At 36.1% G+C, this 24581-nt stretch overlaps 1 long non-coding RNA gene across 2 annotated transcripts in view; it reads left to right on the top strand.

Moving 5' to 3' along the window:
- Positions 1-8825: 8825 nt before the first annotated feature.
- The window catches only part of LOC141582696 (uncharacterized), a 122940-nt gene continuing 107184 nt past the window's right edge, over positions 8826-24581 (top strand). Inside the window, exons 1-2 of one of the 2 annotated variants that reach the window (XR_012515592.1) lie at positions 8826-11180; positions 19069-19165. This is a non-coding gene — a long non-coding RNA (uncharacterized LOC141582696). Of the gene's footprint in view, positions 11181-18855; positions 19166-24581 lie in introns of those variants that run through there. The other variant, XR_012515591.1, reaches the window with a different exon arrangement.

Here is a 24581-nt window from a genome sequence, read left to right as displayed (position 1 = left end):
ATTAAAACAAAATATCCATATATAAGGCTATTGCATATGATTGTGAAGACCACTTACTGCACAAAGTAACCAAATTCATATACCCTGGTATTGAGCTGTATGCACATACCAGGAGAAAATAACTCATTTCTTCCCTAATTTACATACATATATTGTGAGACTAGCAGCATTTCTCCTTGTATCTGAATGTCACAGATTCTTCTATAACTAGTAATCTTTATCAGAAACAACAGCCAGAGCTGTATGTTGGCCCCTTTTAGTCATGGCTAGAATGATTGGGACACAGGGCACCAAGTCCCTAGACTGAACACAGCAGAGGGTCCCTGAGCCTGGCCCATGAAACCATTTTTTTCCTCCTCAACCTCTGCGCTTGTGTTGGGAGGGGCTGCTGCAAAGGTCTCTGATGTGCCCTGGAGTCACTTTTCCCATTTTCTTGGTGATTAACAATGGGCTCCTCATTACTTATGCAAATTTCTGCAGCTGGCTTGAATTTCTCCTTAGAAAATGGGCTCATATCCCAAATTTTCTATTGTATTGTCAGGCTGCAAATTTTCCAAACATTTATGCTCTGTTTCCCTTTTAAAACTGAATGCCTTTAACAGCATCCAAGTCACCTCTTGAATGCTTTGCTGCTTAGAAATTTCCTCCACCAGATACCCTAAATCATCTTTCTGAATTTCAAACTTCCACAAATCTCTAGGGTAGGGCAAAATGCCAACAGTCTCTTTGCTAAAACATAGCAAGAGCCACCTTTGCTTCAGTTCCCAACAAGTTTCTCATCTCCATCTGAGACCACCTCAGCCGTAAGTCCTTTGTCCACATCACTATCAGCATTTTGGTCAAAGCCATTCAACAAGTCTCTAGAAAGTTCCAAACTTTCCCAGATTTTTCTGTTTTCTTTGGAGCCATGCAAACTTTTCCAGCCTCTGCTTTTTACCCAGTTCCAAAATTAATTTCACATTTTTGGGTATCTTTTCATCAGCACCTCACTCTACTGATACCAATTTACTGTATTAGTCTGTTTTTACACTACTGATAAAGACATACCTGAGTCTGGGCAATTTGCAAAAGAAAGAGGCTTAATGGACTAACAGTTCCACATAGCTGTGGAGGCCTCACAATTATGGTGGAAGGCAAGGAGGAGCAAGTCACATCTTAGGTGGATGGTGGCAGGCAAAGAGAGAGCTTGTGCAGGGAAATTCCTTCTGATAAAACATTCAGGTCTTGTGAGACTTATTCACTATCATGAGAACAGCACAGGAAAGACATACCTGAGTCTGGGCATAATTCAGTTACCTCCATAATTCAATTACCTCTCACCATGTTCCTCCTACAGCATGTGGGAATTCCAGATGAGATTTGGGTGGGGACAGAACCAAACCATATTGTTCTAGGTGGGGACACAGCCAAGCCATATCATTCTGCCCCTCGACCCTCCCAAATCTCACATCCTTACATTTCAAAACCAATAATGCCTTCCCAACAGTCCCTCAAAGTCTTAACTCATTTCAGCATTAACTCAAAAGTCCACAGACTAAAGTCTCATCTAAGACAAGGCAATTATCCACTGATGAGCCTATAAAATCAAAACCAAGTTAGCTACTTCCTCTCAATAAACTAGGTATAGATTGAACGTACCTCAAAATAATAAGAGCTATTTATGACAAACCCATAGCCAATATCATATTGAATGGGCAAAAACTGAAAGCATTCCCTTTGAAAACTCGCATAATACAAGGATGCCCTCTCTCACCACTCCTATTCAACATAGTATTGGAAGTTCTGGCCAGGGCAATAGGCAAGAGAAACTGTATTCAAATAGGAAGAGAGGAAGTCAAATTGTCTCTTTGCAGGTGACATGATTGTATATTTAGAAAACCTCATCATCTTAGCCCAAAAACTCCTTAAGCTGATAAGCAACTTCAGCAAAAGTCTCAGGATACAAAATCATTATTTAAAAAATCACAAGCATTCCTACACACTAACAATAGAGAAGCAGAGAGCCAAATCATGAATGAACTCTCATTCACAATTGCTACAAAGAGAATAAAATATCTAGAAATACAACTTAAAGGGACATGAAGGACCTCTTCAAAGAGAAATACAAACCACTGCTCAAGGAAATAACAGAGGACACAAACAAATGGAAAATCATTCCATGTTCATGGATAGAAAGAATTAAAATCGTGAGAATGGCCATACTGCCCAAAGTAATTTATAGATTCAATATTATTCTCATCAAACTACCATTGAGATTCTTCAAAGAATTAGAAAAAAAAACTACTATAAATTTCATATGGAACCAAAAAGAGCCCATATAGCCAAGACAATCCTAAACAAAAGGAATTAAGCAGGAGGCATCATGCTACCTGACTTCAAACTATACAACAAGGCTACAGTAACCAAAACAGCATGGTACTGGTATTAAAATAGACATATAGACCAGTGGAACAGAACAGAGACCTCAGAAATAACATCACACATCTACAACCATCTGATCTTCCACAAACCTGACAAAAGCAATGGGGAAAGGATTCCCTATTTAATAAATGGTACTGGGAAAACTGGCTAGCCATATGCAGAAAACAGGAACTGGACCCTTTTTATACCTTATAGAAAAATTAACTCAAGATGGATTAAATACTTAAACATAAGACCTAAAACCATAAAAACCCTAAAAGGAAACATAGGTAATACCATTCAGGACATAGGAAGGGGCAAAGACTTTATGATGAAAATGCAAAAAGCAATAGCAACCCAAGTCAAAATTGGCAAATGCAATCTAATTAAACTAAAAAGCATCAGCACAGCAAAGGAAATTATCATCAGAGTGAACAGGTAACCTACACATTGGGAGAAAATTTTTGCAGTCCACCTGTCTGACATAGGTCTAATATCCAGAATCTACAAGTAACAAGGAACTTAAATTTACAAAACAAACAAACACAAAACCCCATCAAGAAGAGGGTATGAACAGATATTTTCCAAAAGAAGACATTTATGTGGCAAACAAACATATGGAGAAAAGCTCATCATCACTGATCATTAGAGAAATGCAAATCAAAACTGCAACGAGATACCATCTCACACCAGTCAGAGTGGCAATTTTTAAAAAGTCAGGAAACAATAGATGCTGGTGAGGCTGTAGAGAAATAGGAACACTTTTATACTGTTGGTGGGAATGTAAATTAGTTTATCCATTGTGGAAGACAGTGTGGCAATTCCTAAAGGATCTAGAACCAGAAATACCATTTGACCCAGCAATCCTGGAAGGAATAGAAATCATTCTACTATAAAGACACACGCACACATATGTTTACTGCAGCACTATTTACAATAGCAAAGATGTCAAACTATCCTAAATGTCCATCAATGATAAACTGGATAAGGAAAATGTGGTACATATATACCATGAAATACTATGCAGCCATAAAAAAGAATGAGATCATGTCCTTTGCAGGGACATGGATGAACCTGGAAGCCATCATCCTCAGCAAACTAAAACAGGAACAGAAAACCAAACACTGCATGTTCTCACTCATAAGTGGGAGTTGAACAATGAGAACATGGACAGAGGGAGGGGAACAACACACACCAGGGTCTGTTGAGGAGTGGGAGTCAAGGGGAGGGAGAGCATTAGGACAAATACCTTATGCACTTGGGGCTTAAAACCTAGATGACTGGTTGATAGGTGCAGTAAACCACCATGGTACATATATGCTTATGTAACACACCTGCACATGTATCTCGGAACATAAAATAAAAAAGTAGTCTTTACTTGAAGATCGTGACACCTGGCTAAATAATGCCGAACTCATTTTTAGTTTAACTGAGGATTCTCATGATCTCGCTATCATTCTCTCATGTTTCAGGACTCCTGACTATAATCTTGACTGAGTTCTGTCCCTATGTGTTTGACATGCCAGGTACCCTATCATTTATAATTTCTTATTTATCATAAATTTACTTTCAGCTCCATTTAATTTGTTTCACCTATAATCATATCTATGTCAAGATTTTTTCATTGCCCAGAACTGTTATACATATTAAATTTGGATTCTTCATGATTTCAAAACAAAGTTGTAATGTCGACTACGATTAATCCCATTATGATTAGAAACCCCATAGATGATCAGGTGTGGTGGCTCACGCCTGTAATCCCAACACTTTGGGAGGCTGAGACAGGCACATCTTCTGAGGTCAGGAGTTCAAGACCAGCCTGACCAATATGATGAAACCCTGTCTGTACTAAAAATACAAAAATTAGCTGGGCTTGGTGGCATGTGCCTGTAATCCCAGCTACTCAGGAGGCTGAGACAAGAGAATCACTTGAACCCGGGAGCCAGAGGTTTCAGTGAGCTGAGATCATGCAGTCCAGCCTGGGCAACAAGAGTGAAATTCCATTCTAAAAAAATAAAAGAATAAAAGAAACCCCATAGATACTATTTTCTCTATTTTCTTCCAAGCTGTCAGCTTGCTCATATTCTTTCTCTACCTAGCTTTTATGATTATCTGTTTTCAAACAAGTTCCCTTAATATCCTTAAACTGTTTTTTTAACCAGACAGAACTTACAAACCAATCCTATCAATCAATTCAACATGTTTTTGTCTCCATTTTAACAACTGGTATACTAAACACAGTTACAGTAAAACAGCATATCCCTATGGAGAGCTGTCAGTTTAAATGTATAGTCCACTGTGAATTTTCTCTTCATTTCTAATCTTCAGTTGGTTATCTTGACTTGTTTCTATAAATAATCGTTATCTGGAAATAATAAATGCTTTTTTCATCTTCTCTAATTTCTATACCTACCATTCTTGTGTTTTATCTTGTCTTATTTATTTATTTATTTACTTATTTTGAGATGGAGTTTTGCTCCTGTTGCCCAGGCTGGAGTGCAATAGTGCAATCTTGGCTCACCACAACCTCTGCCTCGTGGGTTCAAGTGATTCTTCTGCCTCAGCCTCCTGAGTAGCTGGGATTACAGGCACACACCACCATCCTCAGCTACTTTTTGTATTTTAATACAGATGGAGTTTCTCCATGTTGATCCAGGCTGGTCTCAAACTCCCGAACTTAGGTGATCTGCCTGCCGTGGCCTCCCAAAGTTCTGGGATTACAGACATGAGCCATCGTGCCCAACCTATCTTATTTTAATGGCTAGAACCTTTAGCACAATGTTGTCATGATAAATGGAAATATTTTTAATTCTAACTTTAATGTAATTTATTCTAGAACTTTGCATCATATACTGTACATGTGTCTGTTATAGGTATCTTGTATCTATATTTATGAATGTTAACTTACCAAAAATGTTTATTATGAATGGTTGCTATGTTTTATTCAATGGTATGATACCTACTGTTGATTACATATTTCTCTCACTTGTTATTTTAGTGGATTAATTATGTGGATAATTTTTCTAATATGATGCTCTTCTTGAAATCTTGAAATTAGCCCTTAATAATGTAACTTTATAATAAACTGTTGATTGTCATTGCTGATCATCTACTTAGGACCTTTGCTTCTATGTTCACAGGTATGATATTTTCTTGTGACTTTCTGTCTTGACTGCTATAGTCATTATTCATCTCGTGAAGTTGGTTAAATAGTTTCCTACCTTTTTTCTCTGCTTTGGAACCATTTTTATATAACTGACATTAGATGATTTTTACGGTTTAGTAGATTGCATCTGCAAACCCATAAAATCAGTTAAGTAGTTTCCCATCGTTTTTTATGTTTTGGAACTGTTTTTATACAATTGACATTAGCTGATTTTTAAGTAGTAAATTACACCTAAAAATCCATATATGGCTCTGAAATCTTTGTTGAAGAAAGTTAACTGTTCTCTTAGTTATTCTCTTTTTGTTGTACTTGACAACAAGCAGTTGGCCAATCACAAATGCAGTGCTGCATTAATTTATATTGTTTTCCTTTCCTTCTTTACTTTACCATGTCCCCTTCCTTGACTCCTGCCCCCTAGGTTTTCAGTCCCTAATAAAGTAGCATCTGAGCTTTCATGACACATGTTACTTTCTGGATAATTCACACTACGATATAAAGGAGTGGACTGTGTAGTCTGTTTTCCTCTTTCTGTAGCTATTAGGGTCATGGCATATTTTACACAAAATTGATGTGTGAGCTAATATCCTACTAATACATCCAACCCTGAGCTATGTATGTCACCAAAGATGGTGTAGATCACAATATTTATCAAGACTTAATAACAAAGAAATTGTAAATCTGAACAGACCCAGTGGATTCAAGACTGAATTCTACCAAACATTTAAAAATGAACCAATGCCAATCCTTCAGACTCTTCCAAAATATTGAATAAGAGGGAATACTTCCAAATTCATCTTACAAGGCCAGTATTACCCAGATACCAAGGCAGACAAGTACACTACAAAAAAACTACGTGCAAGTATCTTTGATGAACATAGATGCAAAAATCAACAAAAAATATAAAACCATATTCAACAGTACACTAAAAGCATCACTCACCATGATCAAGTGATATTATTATTGATCTGTTTCAGATTTACATTTCTCTACTAGCCACTGTTTTTATACATTATTTTGGGTTGGGTCCTGTTATCCTAAATTTTAATCCCTTAAAGACCTTTCTTTTCACACTTCCTTTATCACCTGCCTCCCTCAAATCAGAGAATCATTTTTCTACTGATTATAAATTCTCCTGTATTGTCTCTGAATATAAATTATTCCTATTCTCAAACTCTAGATGTTTAAAATTGAAAAGCCAAAATTTGACTTTTAAATTGATGGATAAAATTATATATATTTATCAGCTACACCATGATGCTTTAAATTATATTTACATTTTGAAGCAGTTAAATCTAGCTAACTAACAAATGTATTACATCACATAGTTATCATTTTTGTTCTGCAATCCCATATTTATTGTAGCACTATTCATAATAGCCAAGATACGGCACCAATATAAGTGCCCCTAATTGGATGAAAGAATTTTAAAAAGTGGTATATTTACACATGGAATACTATTCAGCATTAAAAAAGGAGATACTATCATTTGTGAAAGCATGGATGAAACTGGAGGACATTATGTTAAGTAAGCCAAAATGTATTTTTATGTCCCACTCTCTCCACGTCTGTTGATTTATACATAATGGCTATTGTAATGATTAAGTCTTAGTCAAAGACAGTGAAATATTAAGAAGAGGGTAAGTTTGTTTAATTCTTTTACAGCAGCATACTGCTGCATTCCTGGTGCTGATTGCACTGTTTCTTTTTCATTACCTGCTCTCCCCATTACTCCTTCCTATTCTCAAAACCCACAAAATCAGTCACTTCAATGAATGAAAATACTTTTTGGCCTTTATCAAGATGAAGATGTACCACTTGGTTACTGATCAAAAGAATTTGTAAAATGGAATTATCAATACTTTAAAGCTATTTAGGGTCAGTTTGCATGAATAGTTTTGTATGATTCCATACAGATCTATGGAGAAGTAATCCCAGAGAATTTGCACTGACACTCATGGAAGGAAGGTATGCGAGAGTAATTTTTAACTGCATATTTTGCTGATCTTAAGTTAGTCTCATGTTTGGCACTGAGTAGAAAATAAATAACTCCTGAATAAATGTATTATTATCCAAAAAATTTATTCAGCCTATTTTATGGTATTATTGAAATCACATACTATATACACTCTGAATTCCTTTGGCAGTGCGAAGACAACCACCATCCTGCTTTCTAGTAAAAGGAGTGGAATGTAATTAAGAGATAAAGTATGCTTTCTACACATATTTATAGTACTTTATTTTCATTCATCACTTTGAAATTGTCACATTTATAGTTATGAGAGATAAAATGTATAATTTAAGTTATCCTATTAAAATTGCTCAATATTGTGTAGATTCATGTTAGGAAAGACTATGCCCTTATAAAAATGTTACTGTCACAGAAAGTGTTATGTCTCTAAACAGCTATGACTTTCCAAATAATCCCAGACTGAACAAATCTCAAAGAATTCCAAGTATACCATTATTTATGAAGAATATTAAACACACACACACACACACATACACACACACAGATTCTTAATATGTTCTGGTTATTTCTGACAAATTTTGAATTATTCTACATTAATGAAATATTGAGTTTCAGATTTTAAGAGTTTTTCCAAGAAAATGTTTAAAAACACTTTTAATTATATATAACATTTATATATTTATTATTTTTATACTGAATAGAATTAATATAGTTAGAATTTTATCCCCTCTAAATCTCATGTTGAATTGTAATCCCCCTTGTTGGAGGTGGGGCCTGATGGGAAGTGTTTCGGTCATGGGGGAAGATCCCAGTGGCTTGGTGCTGTCTTGAAGATCGTGTGTTCTCACCATATATGGTTGTTTAAAAGTATGTGGCATCTTCCCACCACTACTCCTCTTGCTCCATCTGTCACCATCTGACGTGCCTGGCTCTGCTTTACCTTCTGTTATGAATAAAGGCTCCCTGAGGCCTCCATAGAAGATGCCAGCACCATGATTGTACAGCGTGCAGAATCATGAACCCCCCCCATACACACACACACACACACACACACACACACACACACACACAAAATAGGCTCACATATATACATATATAATTATATTTAAGTGTGTATGTATATATATATATACTTATATTTAAGTGTATGTGTGTGTGCGTATATATATTTAAATGTAAGTATATTTTGTACCAACTACAACCACATTGTTAAGTGTGTGTGTGTATATATATTTAAATGTAAATATATATATAAGCTGTATATATATACAATATGTGTATATATTTAAATGTAAGTTTACATATAATTTTATATATTTACATATGTTAAACTTACATTTAAATATATAAACATATATTTATATATATAAACTTATATTTAAATATATATATATACACACACACATAACAATGTGGTTGTAGTTGGTACGAAATAAAATTCCTTAAATAACAATGTGTGTAGATAGTGCAACTGGAGACTGCATATATTCTAGGCCTACTTTGTTAATAACAAAAGGAGCCATTTTATCTACATTTTGGCTTAAATGAAGAACATAGTATTTGCATTTGCATTATATTCAGTTGAAAATATATTTATTGTTTTTGCTGCTTGATTTATATTTTAAGTTCTCATGAAGTTCTTTTTAAAAATATTCACATATCATAACAAATTCACATTTCATTTGTAATCAGAAAAGTTGGGAGGCAGGAAAAGCAGACTTTGACATTGCCATTCTATATTTGAAAGCATTCAGGTGTTCAGACATTGAAACACATTCACAGTATGTTGATAGCAGACCAGAATTAAAATCAGTTCTTCTGAATCCTTCTCATTTGATTAATAGCTTAGTAGTCAAATTGCTCACTACAAATATTATTTTCATCCCTGGAATAAAGTTTAAAAAAAGCCACGCATGCTTCTGAAGCAAAAGTTTATGATTACATAAACAGTTGTTCTCTTTTACTTTGGTATCAAAATAATACTTTCCATGTCAACAAAATGAGAAGTAACAAAGTGATGGTAGTTATGAATCATCTGAGAGACAAATAGATAAACACCTGTGGAAATAAACAGTTTGCTGCTGGCACTCCACCCCCTTCATGTGTTCATTTCATTTAGTGACTTTAAATGTGGACTCCCTGACTGATTGGGCAAGGTCCATGTCATCACTAGTTAACTAAAATGCCCACCTCTCTGTCTCAGTTTCCTGGATATCAACATTTATGTAAATTATAACCATGTGAAATCAGTAAGTTTCTCATCTGTTTTCACTTTGGATAAAGCTAGGGAAATTGCTACCTAAAATATGAGTAAGTCTATTTTTCCAAGTGCATATGTTCTACGAGCCCTTTCAGACACCCTTTAGAGGAATATAAAGTAACAGTTATAAAAAGAAGCATATTAGCTCATATAAAATAGAATTCAACTGAGATCCTGTGGATAAGGGAAAATAAAAGGAGAAAAATCTAGCAATTATAAGTTAAGAAATAATCACTGTTCAATACGAGAAAAAGCAAAGCTGTTTTATCAGACCCAGAGCATACACCAGGCACTCACTTGTCACAATTGACTATGATACTGGACAAGAGCTCTAAGGGTTTATGGGAACTGTGACCTATTAGAACTGCAGCTCAAACTCTTACAGATGCATTTTTATTTAGAAATGTGTATATTACAGTGATGACTTTCAGAACATAAGCCACAAAGCATCTGACAATGCTTAATACCACAGCCCATCTGCTGCCATCTTAGGCTGCATTAAAAGAAGAAATGTCCAGTTCACAAGAGGGTAGATTCTGACGGTATTTATCAGAAACCAGTTCACTGTATTCAATCTAGGTATAGGCTGAGAGCATAAACCCAGAACAATGACTTAAGGAATGGCAATAGTATTCTTTGATATTTTTAAAGCCAATAGTAAAGATGATTCCAAGAGACATCAGTTGCATTCTTCCAAAAATCTTAAGGCTGTTAGGGAGAAAATAATTTGATTTTGTTTGTTTTGTTTTACCAGAAAGTAATACAGATGGGAAATCACCAGACATATGGTCCAGTGCCACAGTAAATCTTCAGACTCACATTAAAATTTTTGGGGTGGCATGATAGATTATTAAAACCTCATTTGCATGTAGATTTTTGAATGAAATTTTTAGATTATTTTAAGTATCCCCAGACATTGAATATACAATGTTGCAAAAAGGAGGGAGGATGCATAAAGCCTATCTTCTATATGCTAGAAAGAAACAGTACCTTTGTTCACCTTCCTACCGATCTCCCACTGCTTTTGAAAATTCACATTCCTTTCAGGACTTTATTTCTCTTTATGGGATATTGGGCCCCGACATATCTTTGGACCATCAACCTTGTCTCTTGACCCTGCAGAGTTCTATGGAATTCTTTTACTCAATTGTTAGGAAACTAATTTTAACAACTTTACATATTTAGCTAGGGTTTTACAGTTTAAAAGTGATTTTACATGCATAATCTTACTTGATTTCCCCAGATTTTCCATTACAGGAAGTAGGGAGAACCTTATTAACCCCATTTTACAAAGCAGAAGACAGAGCTTCACCAAGTTTCCCTTCACAGCTAGCAAGTGCAATGCTGAGAGCAAAACCCAGACCTCTCCAGAGAAAAAGGAAAAGGTAAAAGAATGAATTTGCAAATATTTCCGACTTCCCCCACAAAAGCTGATTATTTTATGGAAATTTGTGGATAAAATCTGAAACAGGCTAAAATATCAAATATGTATAATAAAGTTTGGAAGAATTCAAAACAATTTCAATAATCAAACATCTCTCTGCAACATGTAAAAAAAAAAAAGAAAGAAAGAAAAGAAAGAAATGGTGCTACCATTGATGTGGGGGAAAGTAAAGATACAAGACCATCTTCCCAAATTTGAGTCAAGGCATGAGGAGAAGGAGTAACTGTGTAGGACACAGAAACATTATACTGGAGAGCTTCCCAGCCATTTTCCCAGGAATTTCATTCACTCACTCTTTTAGCAATAACAAACGAGGAGATAATCAAACATCAAGCAGGAAGATACTGGGCTAGAAACTATAGGCATAAAAGATATGAAATCAACACTGAAGATGGAGCTTCTGAAATGATGGAATAAGGAGCATGTTAGACTCCCTCCTTAGTAAAGCAACTAAACCAGAGAAAATTACAAAAGAAAAAAGATTTTGAAGTCTCTGGAGATTTTCCTAAAACCATAGAGCATTAGGAGACACATTTGTTAAAGAGAATTTACTGTTTTGGTCAGAACAGTGAGAGCTTGAGGCATTTAAGCCACAATTTGGTTGATTACCCATCCATTCCCGGTTATTTGTTACTTAAGTTCTACCCTAGGCATGTGCAAAAAAGAATATGGTAGATCCCTTTCGCCCAGCTGTCTGGGGATATATTTTCATCCTAGGATGTGAAGGCTGCTGGTGTTTCTCATTCCTCTTGTTTCTGAGGTGTGGAAACTTTACTCCAGGTGTGCAGAAGAATTGGTCTCTCTTCTCACACACTATCTCCACTCATAGGGTGAAAGCTCTACCTTAGGTACTGCAGGTAAAGGATCCTATACCCAACTGTCTAGCTACTACCTTGCTGATAGAGTGGAGGTTCCTTGTCTGGAGGGGCAATCTGACAGAACCAGAGCTGACATTCCATTCCGCCAATGCCCATTCTCAGTATAGGGGTATTACTCTGGGAAAGTGGGTTCCCACCAGCAGCTTCAGTGCAGTGACACAAGGGTTCTGTCTAGGAATAAAATCAAGCTTTAAGAGTAAAGAGCTTCTCAGTTGTGCATGAGGAGGTAGACGTTATTTGGAACAGTGAGTGGAGAATTCCTGCCTAAGTGTGTTGTTGAAAACAATGAAGACCTTGCTGAACTATGGATGATAATTCTAATATAAACAAAAGAGCAGAACAGCCAGAAAGAAGTTTAACAGTGATTATCAGGAAAATAAATAGCCAAACTGGAAACTTCCTAGGATGACAGTCAACCCTAATGTTTATGAAGCCTGTGCATATACATTATTCTACAACTACTCAGAAGCAATGAGAGAAAGACATGGGGCAGAGACATAAACAGACCCATTTATCCAGGGAAGAAGTCTTTTTGGCACAAGGTGCTTAAATAAAACCTTTGACAAGACACTGACTGAACAATCAGCTACTCTAATTCAGGGGTGTCTCCTAAAAATACAGGCTTAAAAATAGTATCACAGTTATCCATGATTGTATGGAAGATTGAGTACATGTCCAAGGCTGCACTCTATCCAGAGTTACCATTAGAGGGAACCTCCTAACTACTAGTGCCAGGATAAATGGGATATAAAACCATAAGCTCTTTCAATTAAGATAGTAACTTTCAAGCCACACAAACATCTCATGGTAAAGAGTGAACATGTATCTAGTGAAAGGAGCCTAAGTGTAATTTTTGATAAGTAAGTGCCTTATATCCACACAGGGGTGACCCCTCAGATAGTCAGGTTGAAAGACAAAAATAGAGGGAAAAGTAACTCAGATGCTACACACTGAGTGGGAAATAGACTAAACAAAAAGACACTAAACAAACTAGCGAGCAAAAAACCAGCAACAATCACAGCCACCTCTGGAATGGCTCAGTACCCAAAGTTGCAATAATAAAATATCTAAAATGTCAAATTTTCAACAAAAAATATAAAACATGCAAAGAAACAGTAAAGTGTGACACATACACAGAAAAAAAGAAAGGCAGGCACTAGAGAGGTATTTAGGGCTGGCAGTGCTGCAGGACACCTAGGGGGCCGAGGGACACTCTGGGGAGGTGAGGAGAGCCCCAAGGTCTGGTTCACATGACCTGCCAGGGGCAGAAGAGGTGGGGTACATGCCAGCCTCCCATGGTGAACTTTCCTGGTATAGTGCCTATGGCACACAGACCTACCTGGAGAAGGGGCCATGACTTCCTGCCTGTTACCTGAGGCAGCTGCTGCTGAAGCTTCACTACCTCCAGAATCCTAGCTGCAGGAGACCCCATGATCCTCCGTGGACATGTTAGGTGGCAGGGAAAGCTGTTTAGAGTGGTGGCATGGACAAGACTCCAGGCTTTGTGGAGTCCAGAGGGTTTGGTGCAGGAATGGCTGCAGTGGAGCACAGCCACAGGTGCCTATCCCCTAAGGCTTGCCATGCTCCTCTAGGTGGCATTGGCCTTTGGTGACTGTCTGACCTGGACAGAGCAGCATGGTCTTGTCTGTGGAATGGGGCCAGTCTATCTGAAATCCCCCTATCTGAGCCTCTCCTGGAGCCCAAGCCTGGCTGCACCTGCCTACAGTGCAGACTCAAATGCCCCACCAGCATGATTCCTGGGGATTTTCATTATAGCTCCTTTGCTGATGGACCATGTCTAACTGTCAGAGAGCTCCAGCAGACTGGCTCCTACTGACATGCACCCGCCCATCCACAGACTCTGCTCACTGCAGCCATCCCCAGCAATTTTGCTGGTACACACTTCCCTATGGTTCCCTACTCCTTACTGCTGTGAATTTGTGCAGGCAGACCTTGCCTCCCCTGCCTTGTAGGCAAGCACACATGAACCTTGCCATTCCCACTGGCACTGGCATGAACATACGTGCATGGATGCCACAGCCCTGCCCTACACATGACAATGCTCTGTCCCCACCAGTACCTTGCCCCTGCCAACACATGCACAACCCTTTGTGTCACCACTGTTGCTGACATGCCCACATGAGCACAAATCCCACTGATACCACCCAGATGAAGTACTTTGATAGGCACTACCCATTTGAGTGTTATTGACAGTATACTGAGAACACCAAGGGCCCTTTTCCATAACAGCTTTCTAACCTTGAGGGGTCAGAGAACAAAGCTGGAGGCCTAGTACCAGCCCCAGAGTGATGAGCTGAGCCTTGGCCCCCAAAATGCTCGAGAAAGAAAACCTGTTGACTAAAATTACATTGTACTGTAATCAAACCCTTAAAGGCATCAAATAAAAGCAATAAATAAATAAATAAATAAATAAAACCCAACCAAAGGACAGCAACTTCAATGATTAAAGGAATATCATCCCACACAGATGAGAAACAACCAGTGCAAGAACTCTGGCAACTGAAAAAGCTGAAGTGTCTTATTACCTCCAAATGACTGTACCATTTCCCCAGCAATAGTTCTTAACCAGGCTGAAATTGCTGAAATGACAGATATAGAATTCAGAGTCTGGATAAAAACAGAGATTGAGATCATTGAGACTCAGGAGAAAGTTGAAACCCAATCCAAGCAATCTAAGGAATCCAATAAAATGATACAAGAGTTCAAAGGTGAAACAACCATTTAAAAAATAACTAAACTGATCTGATAGTGCTGAAAACTCACTACAAGAGTTTTATAGCACCATTTCAAGTGTTGTTAGCAGCAGAATAGATCAAGCTGAAGAAAGAATCTGAGCTTGAAAATTTGTTCTCTGAATAAACTCAGACAAGAATTTTTTAAAAAGTAAAAAATAAATAAATAAATAAAAGAACAAAACCTTCAAGAAATTTGAGATTATGTAAGAACACCAAATCTATGACTTACTGGAATCCCTGAAAGAAAGAGTGAGAAAGCAAGCAACTTCAAAAACATATCTGAAGATGTTGGCCTTAATAGCCAAAGTAATTCTCAGCAAAAGGAACAAAGCTGGAGGTATCAAATCACCTGTCTTTAAACTATACTACAAGGATACAGTAACTAAGACAGCAGGATATCGGTGCAAAAACAGACGTGTAGAACAATGGAACAGAATAAAGAGCCAATAAATAAAGCCACACACTTAAAATCACTGATCTTCACTGAAGTCAACAAAAATAGGCAATGGGGAAAAGACTCCCTATTCAATAAATTGTGCCAGGATAATTGAATAGCCATATACAGAAGATTGAAACTACACTCCTTCCTTATACCACATATAAAAATCAACTCAAGATGGATTAAATATTTAAATGTAAAAAATGAGACTATAAAAAAGCTAGAAGAAAACCTAGGAGATACCATTCTGGACATAGGCCTTGGCAAAGATTTCATGAAACCAGTTACAACAAAAATGGAAATTGACAAATGGGACCTAATTAAACTAAAAAAATTTGTGTACAACATAAGAAATTATCAACATAGTAAATAGACAACATACAGAATGAGCTAAAATATTTGCAAGCTATGTATCCAACAAAGGTCTAGTATGCAGAATCTATAGGGGACTTATACAATTAACAAGCAAAAAGCAACTCCATTAAAAAAATGGGAAAAGGGCACATATACTTTTCAAAGGAAAACATACATGCAGCCAACAAGCATATGAAAAGATGCCCAACATTACTAATAATTAGAGAAATGCAAATCAAAGCCACAAAAATATACCATCTCACACCAGTCAGAATGGTTATTATTGAGAAGTCAAAAAATAACAGATACTGGTGAGGCTGCAGAGAAAAAGTAAAGCTTATATTCTGCGGGTGGGAATGTAAATTCATTCAGCTGCTGTGGAAAGCAGTTTGGTGATTTCTCAAAGATCTTAAAATAGAAATACCATTCAACCAATCAGTCCCATTATTGGGTATACAACCAAAGGATTATAAATAATTCTACCATAAAGAAATATGCATGTTTATGGTTTTTTACAACACTGTTCACAATAGCAAATACATGGAATCAACCTAAATGCCCATGAATGATAGACTGGATAAAGGAAATGTCACACACACACACACATACACACACACACACACACACACACACACACACACACACACACACACAAAATGGAGTACTCTTCAGTCATACAAGTGAATGAGTTTATGTCTTTTGCACAACATAGATGGAGCTGGAGGCCATTATCCTAAGCAAACTAATGCAGGAATAGAAAACCAAATACCTCATGTGTTCACTTAAGAGTGGGAGCTAAACTTTCACTACACATGAACACAAAGAAGTGCCACACAAAGACAACAGGGCCTTGAGGATGGAGTGTGGGAAGAGGGCGAGGATCAAGGAACTATCTATCAGGTACTATGTTTATTACCTATCAGGTACTATGCTTATTACCTGGGTGATGAAATAATCTATACATGAGACCCCTGCAACATGTAATTCACCTATATTACAAACATGCACATGGACCTTGGAACCTAAAATTAAAGAAATGATAAATGCTCATGGTGATGGATATGCTAAATACTCTCACTTGATAATCACACATTTTATATATGTAACAAAATATCACATGGATACCTACACATGTACAAATATGAATCAATGAAAAATATACAATAACTGCCTATAAATAGTACAAAGTAATGATTTATTAGAAAAACTTTTAGAGCAGCTATAAAAATATGTTAAAATAACTAATGAAACCAATACTTAAAGAATTAAAGGAAGGTATGATAACAGTGTTTCATTCAATAAGAAAGATAATTAAACCTACAGACATTATTAACAAGAATAAAAATCTTGAATTAAAAGTATAGTCAATATTAAAATTCAATAGAGGGGATTAACAGTAGAATAGAGCTGACAAAAACAAATCAATGAATTAAAATACAGAATTGATAAAAATCATAGTCTAAAGAACAAAACAGAATAAGGAAAAATAAATGAGTCTTACAGAAATGTAAGACATCATTAAGAACACCAATATACATGTAATGAGAGTCAGAGGAGGAAAAAAAGTAGCACAAAAATATTTATGAACTAGTGGCTAGAAAATGTACTTTTATAAAAAAACTTTTAAGTTGAGGGTACAGGTGCAGGCTTGTTACATAGGTAAATTTGTGTTATGGGAGTTGCTGTACAGATTATTTCCAATTCGATGAGGACACTAATCTATAAATTCAATAAGCTTAACAATCTCCAAGTAGTATAAATGCAAAGAGGTGCACACCAGACACATTGTAGTCCAAATGTTGAAAATGAAAGGGAGAATTTTGAAGGTAGCAAGAGAAAAACTAAAAAGATTGACAGATTATACCTTATTAGAAATAATATGATCAAAAGGTAATGGGGTGACATATTCAATGTGGTGAACGTAAAAAATTAAAAATCAATGTTCTTATATTCAGCAATACTATCTTTTAAGATGCCAAATGTAAATCCAACCATAACAATAGTCACATTAAATATGAATGGATTGAACAATTCATCAACACCAGATATATGTTGGATAAAAACAACGATCCAACTATATGCTATCTGAGGGATACACACTTTAGATTCTCAAATACAAACAGACTAAAAGTAAAAGGACTGAAAAAGTGTTACAATACAAACAACAACCATAAAAGAGCTGGAATGAGTATAACAACATCAGACAAAATAGATGTTAGAAAAGAAATGTTACTAAAGAGGAGTATTTTATAATAACCAAGGGTCAATACATCAGGGAAATAATGACATCTATAAACATGTATGCACCTAACAGAGGCTGCATACACATGAAGCAAAAGCTGCCAGAAATAAAGATAAAACAATTTGACAATAACACATCGAGATCTCTCTCATAATTCAGTTTTTGCAGTTTGAATATAACGTACCAAGATGTGATTTTTTTTTTCCTGGACTCTTTGTTGCTTATATTTCTGAGTTTCCTTGATATGTGATTGGCACCTTTCACTAATTTTGGAAAATTCTCAACTGTTATTATTTCAAATAGCTGTTCTGCTCTGTTTTCTCTTCTCCTTCTGATATTTCAGTTATACCCAAGTTGCACCTTTTGAAATGGTCTCATAGTTATTAGATGTGTTTTCTGTTTTTTAAAAAAAATCTGTAAAAAATTTATTGAAAGTTTTTTTATACATAATAATTATACACATTTATGGGGTAATATGTGATATTTTGATTCTCTGACTTAATCACAACACATGCACAGCAACAGGGAGAGAATTGGAAGTTATTATATTAAGTGAAATATGTCAGATACAGAAGGATAAATATCACATGTTCTTACTCATACTTGGTAACTAAAAAAGATGACACCATGGAGGTAGAGAGTGGCATGATACTTATCACAGGCTGCAAAAAGTGGAGGATGGGGAGATGAAAAGAGGTTGGTTAATGGGTACAAATATACAGTTAGAAATAAGGAGTAAGTTGTGTTCAATAGCACAGTAGGGTGGCTACATTGACAATAATATATTGTATATTTCAAAATGCCCAAAAGATTTGAAATGTTCCTAATATAAACATTTGGAGGTTATGGATATCCTGAATACCCTGACTTAATAACAAAACATTGTATAAAATGATTACATACCAATGTTGATATGGTTGTTGTTTGTATTACATCACTTTTGCTGTCATTTTCCATTTATTTTGTTTTATATTTTATTTTATTATTTTAGATAGTGTTTTATTCTGTCACCCAAACTGGGTTGTAGGGGCATGATCATAACTCATTGCATTGTCAAACTCCTGGGCTCAAGTGATTCTCCTGCCTCAGCCTCTGGAGTAGCTAGAGCTATAGGCACACATCACCATGCCTAGCTAATTTTTAAATTTTTTTTTTTGTAGAGAGAGAGTCTTGCTTGCTATATTGCCCAGAATGGTCTCAAACTCCTGACCTCAAGCAATCCTCATGCCTCAGCCTCCCAAAGTGGTGGAATTACAGGTATTAGTCACTATGCCAGTCTCTGATTTTATTTTTTTTAATGGCTGAATATTATTCTCTTGTGTACATATATTACATTTTCTTTATCCATTTAACCATTGATAGATATTTAGATTGATTCCATATCTTTACTGGTGTGAATAGTGATGCAAGAAACATGGGAGTGCATATGTCTTTTTTCATATACTGATTTCCTTTCCTTTGAATAAAATACCCAGTGTTAAGATTGCTGGATCTTATCTGAATAGATATTTCTAAAGGGAGGCATACAAATGGCCAGCAAGTATATGAAATAATGCTCAACATCATGAATCATTAAGAAAACGCAAATCAAAATCACAATGAGGTATCATCTTATATCATTTAGGATGGCTATTCTCAAAAAGACAAAAACAAAACAAAACAAAACAACTGCTGGTGAGGATGTGGGAAAAGGGTACGTGTATATGCTTTTGTCAGGAATGTAAATTAGTATTGCTATTTTAAATAACAATGTAGAGGTTTTTCAAAAACTAAAAATAGAACTACCATATGATCTAGCAACCCCACTACTACTATTTTAAAATTATTTTCCTTCGTCTTTCATTTGGGAAGTTTCTGTTGACCTGTCTTCAATCTCACTAATTGTTTCCTTGGTCATGTGTAGTCTTCATTTCTGTTTCAGTGTTTTTGACATCTAGCATTTCCTTTAAATTCTTTTTTTTTTTTTTTTTTTTTTTTTTTTTGAAATGGAGTCTCGCTCTGTCACCCAAGCTGTAGTGCAGTGGAGATCTTGGCTCACTGCAACCTCCATCCCAGGTTAAAACAATTCTACGTGCTTCAGCCTCCGAGTAGTTGAGGTTTCAGGTGCGTGCCACCATGTCTGGCTAATTTTTTAATATTTTTAGTAGAGATGAGGTTTCACCATGTTGGCCAGGGTGGTCTTGAACTCCTGACCTCAAGTACTTCACCAGCATCGGCCTCCCAAAGTACTGGGATTACAGGCATGACCCACTGCACCTGGCTAAATTCTTTCTTGAGTTTCTACCATTCTGCCTCTATTACCCATTCTTCCTGCTGTTATCCTTTTTTTTTATTGGATTCCCTAACATATTAATCACATGATTCATATATTAATATTATTTTCAATTCCAAGTCTGACTCTTCCAAAGTTTGTATCTTTTCTCAATATAGTTCTGATACTTGCTTTATTACTTGAGACTCTGATTGTCTTTTTGCCTGATTTTTAATTTTTTGGTTGAAATATGGAAATGACATATCAGGTAATAGGAACTAAGGTAAACAGGACTTTAGTGAGAGGTTTTATGTTAATCTCACTCATAACTGGGTTGTTTTTAATGGTTACTATAACTGTGGGTCTCAGAAGCTCCAAACTCCTGTGTTATTCCACTTTCTCTTCTATTGTCTTCAGGCTTTCCAACAACTCTTCCTTAGATAGAGCCTACATTTTGCAGCTTCTTCTTCTGTAACCCACTATAATTATACTAAGACTCTACTGTGTGGTAATAAAGTGAAGAGGCTGGGAACTAGTGTATTCTATGATTAATTCTCAATCTTTTAATAAGTTCGTGTTTGGGGCTGTGATATTACCAAGCATTTCTTAATTTCCACCACTTTTACATGAGACAGAAAGGTTAGAGAGAGAGTGAGTCAGGGAAATGCTCTTCCACCAGGTGAGTTAAGGCTCTACTTAAGTATTTTCCCTGGAAGAATAGTCTTCTGTTATGAGGAATCCTCTGGACATATTTTACAATGGTTCATCTTCTCCTACCCTTGCCAGAGTCACGAAGGGGTATTTAATTTTCACTGTGACAGTCTGGTGGGATTCCTATAGACAAAACTCATTAAAGTGTGGAATGCCCCTAATACTGTATATGCCAGGCATTTCTTACTCTCATTACTAGTCCACATTCAGCCTCCAGTAATTGTTCCAAATTATAATTTTAGTGTTCTTACAAGTTTATGGCTCTAGTAGCTTCTGCTCCAGGTAAGCAGATCTCAGCTGTTACTCTTTAGTCCATCTCTCCAGATTTCAGTGACAGTTTGTCCAGTGACCCCATTTCTTTGATCAGTTTTTTAAAAAAAGTGGCTTATGCCTACGATCCCAGCACTGTAGGAGGTCCAGGGAGGTGGATCACAAGGTCAGGAGTTCAAGACCAGCCTGGCAAACATGGTGAAATGCTGTATCTACTAAAAATACAAAAATTAGCAAGGCGTGGTGGTGGGCACCTGTAATCCCAGCTACTCGGGAGGCTGAGCCAGAGAATTGCTTGAACCCAGGAGGCGGAGGCTGCAGTGAGCCGAGATCGCGCCACTGCACTCCAGCCTAGCAACAGAGCAAGATTCCATCTCAAAAAAAAAAAAAAGACTAATTTTCAGTTTATTTATAGGAATGATGAAGTCAGGCCTTTTACAGTTATAGCTGAAACTGGAAGTGTCTCCACAGTAAGAGTTTTTACTTTGAAAATGTGATCATCTCTTTACTTTTACATATTTACTAAATTTTAGCATTTGTTGAAATATTTAATATTTAATAAATATTTAATATTTAAATGATATACATTTTCTGAACTTTAAAATGTGATGTGTATCCAGGGCTACTGTACAAAGTTAGATTGCTGGGTGTCATAAATGTATAAATAGCAATTCATCTCTCTTCCATTTGATAAGCATTGAATTGTACTATTCACTGACTAAAATGGAGAAAAAGAAAATAGTTCTTGCTTTTGTATAGTGCTTAGAGCTCCATAAAACTGTCATTGTGTACCTACGGAGAATAGCATGCTAGTGATTTCGTTAACTTCACATGCATTTATTCCATGATGTACTTTGAATGGCATGGATAAAATAACACATTTGTGTGTGTGTGTTGCCATTTTGAATTATTTGATTATATTTATGTGATATATTAGCTGAAAATACAAAATTATGCTGTTATTTTATGTGCATTGCTTAATATAATGACATAATATACTAGCATCCAATGTCACTATGAAATAAATTACATTATCTCCCAAATTCATATGTTGAAGTCCTAACCCTTAATGTGACTGTATTGGAGAAAGGACTTTTAGGAGCTTATTAAAGTTAAATGAAATAATAAGGTTGGACTCTTAATCTAATAGGATTGGTGGCCTTATAAAAGCTGTTTTCAAGCTCATGTACCAAGAAAGTCTATCTGAGAACACAGCAAAAAGGTGGCCATCAACAACCTCAGGAGAAAGCCCTCACTAGCCACTGGCCCTACTGGCACCTTGAGCTGGGACTTCTACTGTTCAGAACTTTGAGAAATAAATTTCTATTATGTTAGCAACCTAGTCTATTGTATATTGTCATGGCAGCCTGAGCAGACTAATATAAATCTATATAACTTTAAAACCTCATACAATTCTAGCTGTGTCTTTGGGCTTTGGCCTCATGTGAGATGTATCATGATGAGAAAGACTGGATTTTATTCATGTAATTTGGGCAGTATGGCTAGTTTTTGAGTATGTCTAAATTATTTTGATCCAGAAATGATAATCCAATTTCCACAAAATCAGAATTCACTGAAAAATTAAACTTCTCAATATAAATTAATTCCAAATTTCTTTCACTCTAGTTTGTACCTTTGCAAGGTTAGATTTCTATTTATTAGAAATTAAGTCCTTCAAATAAGTTCAGTAAACTGGGAAGGACCTTAGAAAACAGTGAGTATTGCATTCTATCCCCAGCCCTGATATTAAGGAGCTAAAGTACTTCTAGAAATTTGTTCAACCATTCTGACCTCAGATTTGTTATCTGAATGACAAAATTCAGGGCCAGTTATCACATACATAATGTAATTGTTGATAATCTACATAAATTATATAACAGAAATACATATATACATATATACTATATATACATAATTATATTTACATGTTATATAACATAAATTATATATCATATGTAAAACACACGTATTTAGTAGGCTAAATAGTATATCCATGTCCTAATCCCTGTTACTTTATATGGGGAAATGAACTTTGCAGATTTGACTAAGTATCTTGATATGGAAGGATTTTTCTGGATTATATGCATGGGTCTTAAATGTAAACACAAGTGTCCTATAAATAGGAAACAGAGATATTTCAGTACAGAAGAGATTTTGGAGATGGAAAAAGAGATTGGAATGATGCGTATTGAAGATGGTGGCAGGAACCACAAGCCTAGAAGTATAGGTAACTACTAAAAGCTGGAAAAGGCAAGGTAACTATTCTCACCTTAAGCCTTGGGAAGGAACCAGCCCTGCCATCACCTTGACTTAGGTTTAGTGAAACTGATTTAGACTCCTGACCTCTGGAACTATAAGAGAATGTATAACTTAAGCCACTAAGTTTGGGGTAATTTGTTAAAGCAGCAATAGAAAATACAAAATATGTAGCCAAATCGTTATGTGTCAATTCTATATATCACCTTCAAATCTTTGTCTTTAATAATGTCTTATATACAATAGGTATTTGCTAAATGTTAGTTCCACATATCATCTTCAAATTCACAAGTGTATAACTTTGAAACTACAGTTATGTGATTTATCTTTTGAATACCATATGATGTTTAATTTATAAAAATTTAAACAGATAAAGAGGTAAAAATTATCATGGAGGAAAACTTATGTGTATTAGTCCATTTTCATGCTGCTAATAAAGACATACCCAAGATTGAGTAATTTATAAAAGTAAGAGGTTTAATTGATTCATGGTTCCACATGGCTGGGGACACCTCACAATCATGGCGGAAGGCAAAGGAGAAGAAAAAGGCACGTTTTACGTGGCAAAAGGCAAGAGAGCTTGTGCAGGGGAACTCCCCTTCATAAAACCATCAGATCTCACTATCAGGAGAACAGCATAGGAAAAATATGCCCCCATGATTCAATTACCTCCCATCAGGTCCCTTCCATGACATGTGGGAATCATGGGAGCTACAATTCAAGATGATATTTGGATCTGGACACGGCCAAACCATATTATTCTGCCCCTGGCCCCTCCCAAATCTCATGTCCTCACATTTCAAAACCAATAATGCCTACCCAGCAGTCCCCCAAAGTCTTAACTCATTTAAGCATTAATTAACTCAAAAGTCTGCGGTCCAAAGTCTCATCTGAGACAAGGCAAGTCCCTTCTGCCTATGAGCCTATAAAATCAAAAGCAAGTTAACTACTTCCTAGATGCAATGAGAGTACAGGCATTGGGTAAATACACCCATTCCAAATGGGAAAAACTGGCCAAAACAAAGCGGCTATAGGCCCCATGAAATTCAAAATTCCAGCAAGGCAGTTAAATCTTAAATGTCCAAAATAATCTCCTTTGACTCCATTCTCACATTCAGGTCACACTGATGGAAGAGGTGGGCTTCCATGGCATTGGGCAGCTTTACCCCTCTGGTTTTGCAGGGT

This window comes from Saimiri boliviensis, chromosome X, assembly GCF_048565385.1.
Source record: "Saimiri boliviensis isolate mSaiBol1 chromosome X, mSaiBol1.pri, whole genome shotgun sequence".
NCBI lineage: Eukaryota > Metazoa > Chordata > Mammalia > Primates > Cebidae > Saimiri > Saimiri boliviensis.
This window is presented reverse-complemented; position numbering and strand designations above follow the sequence as displayed.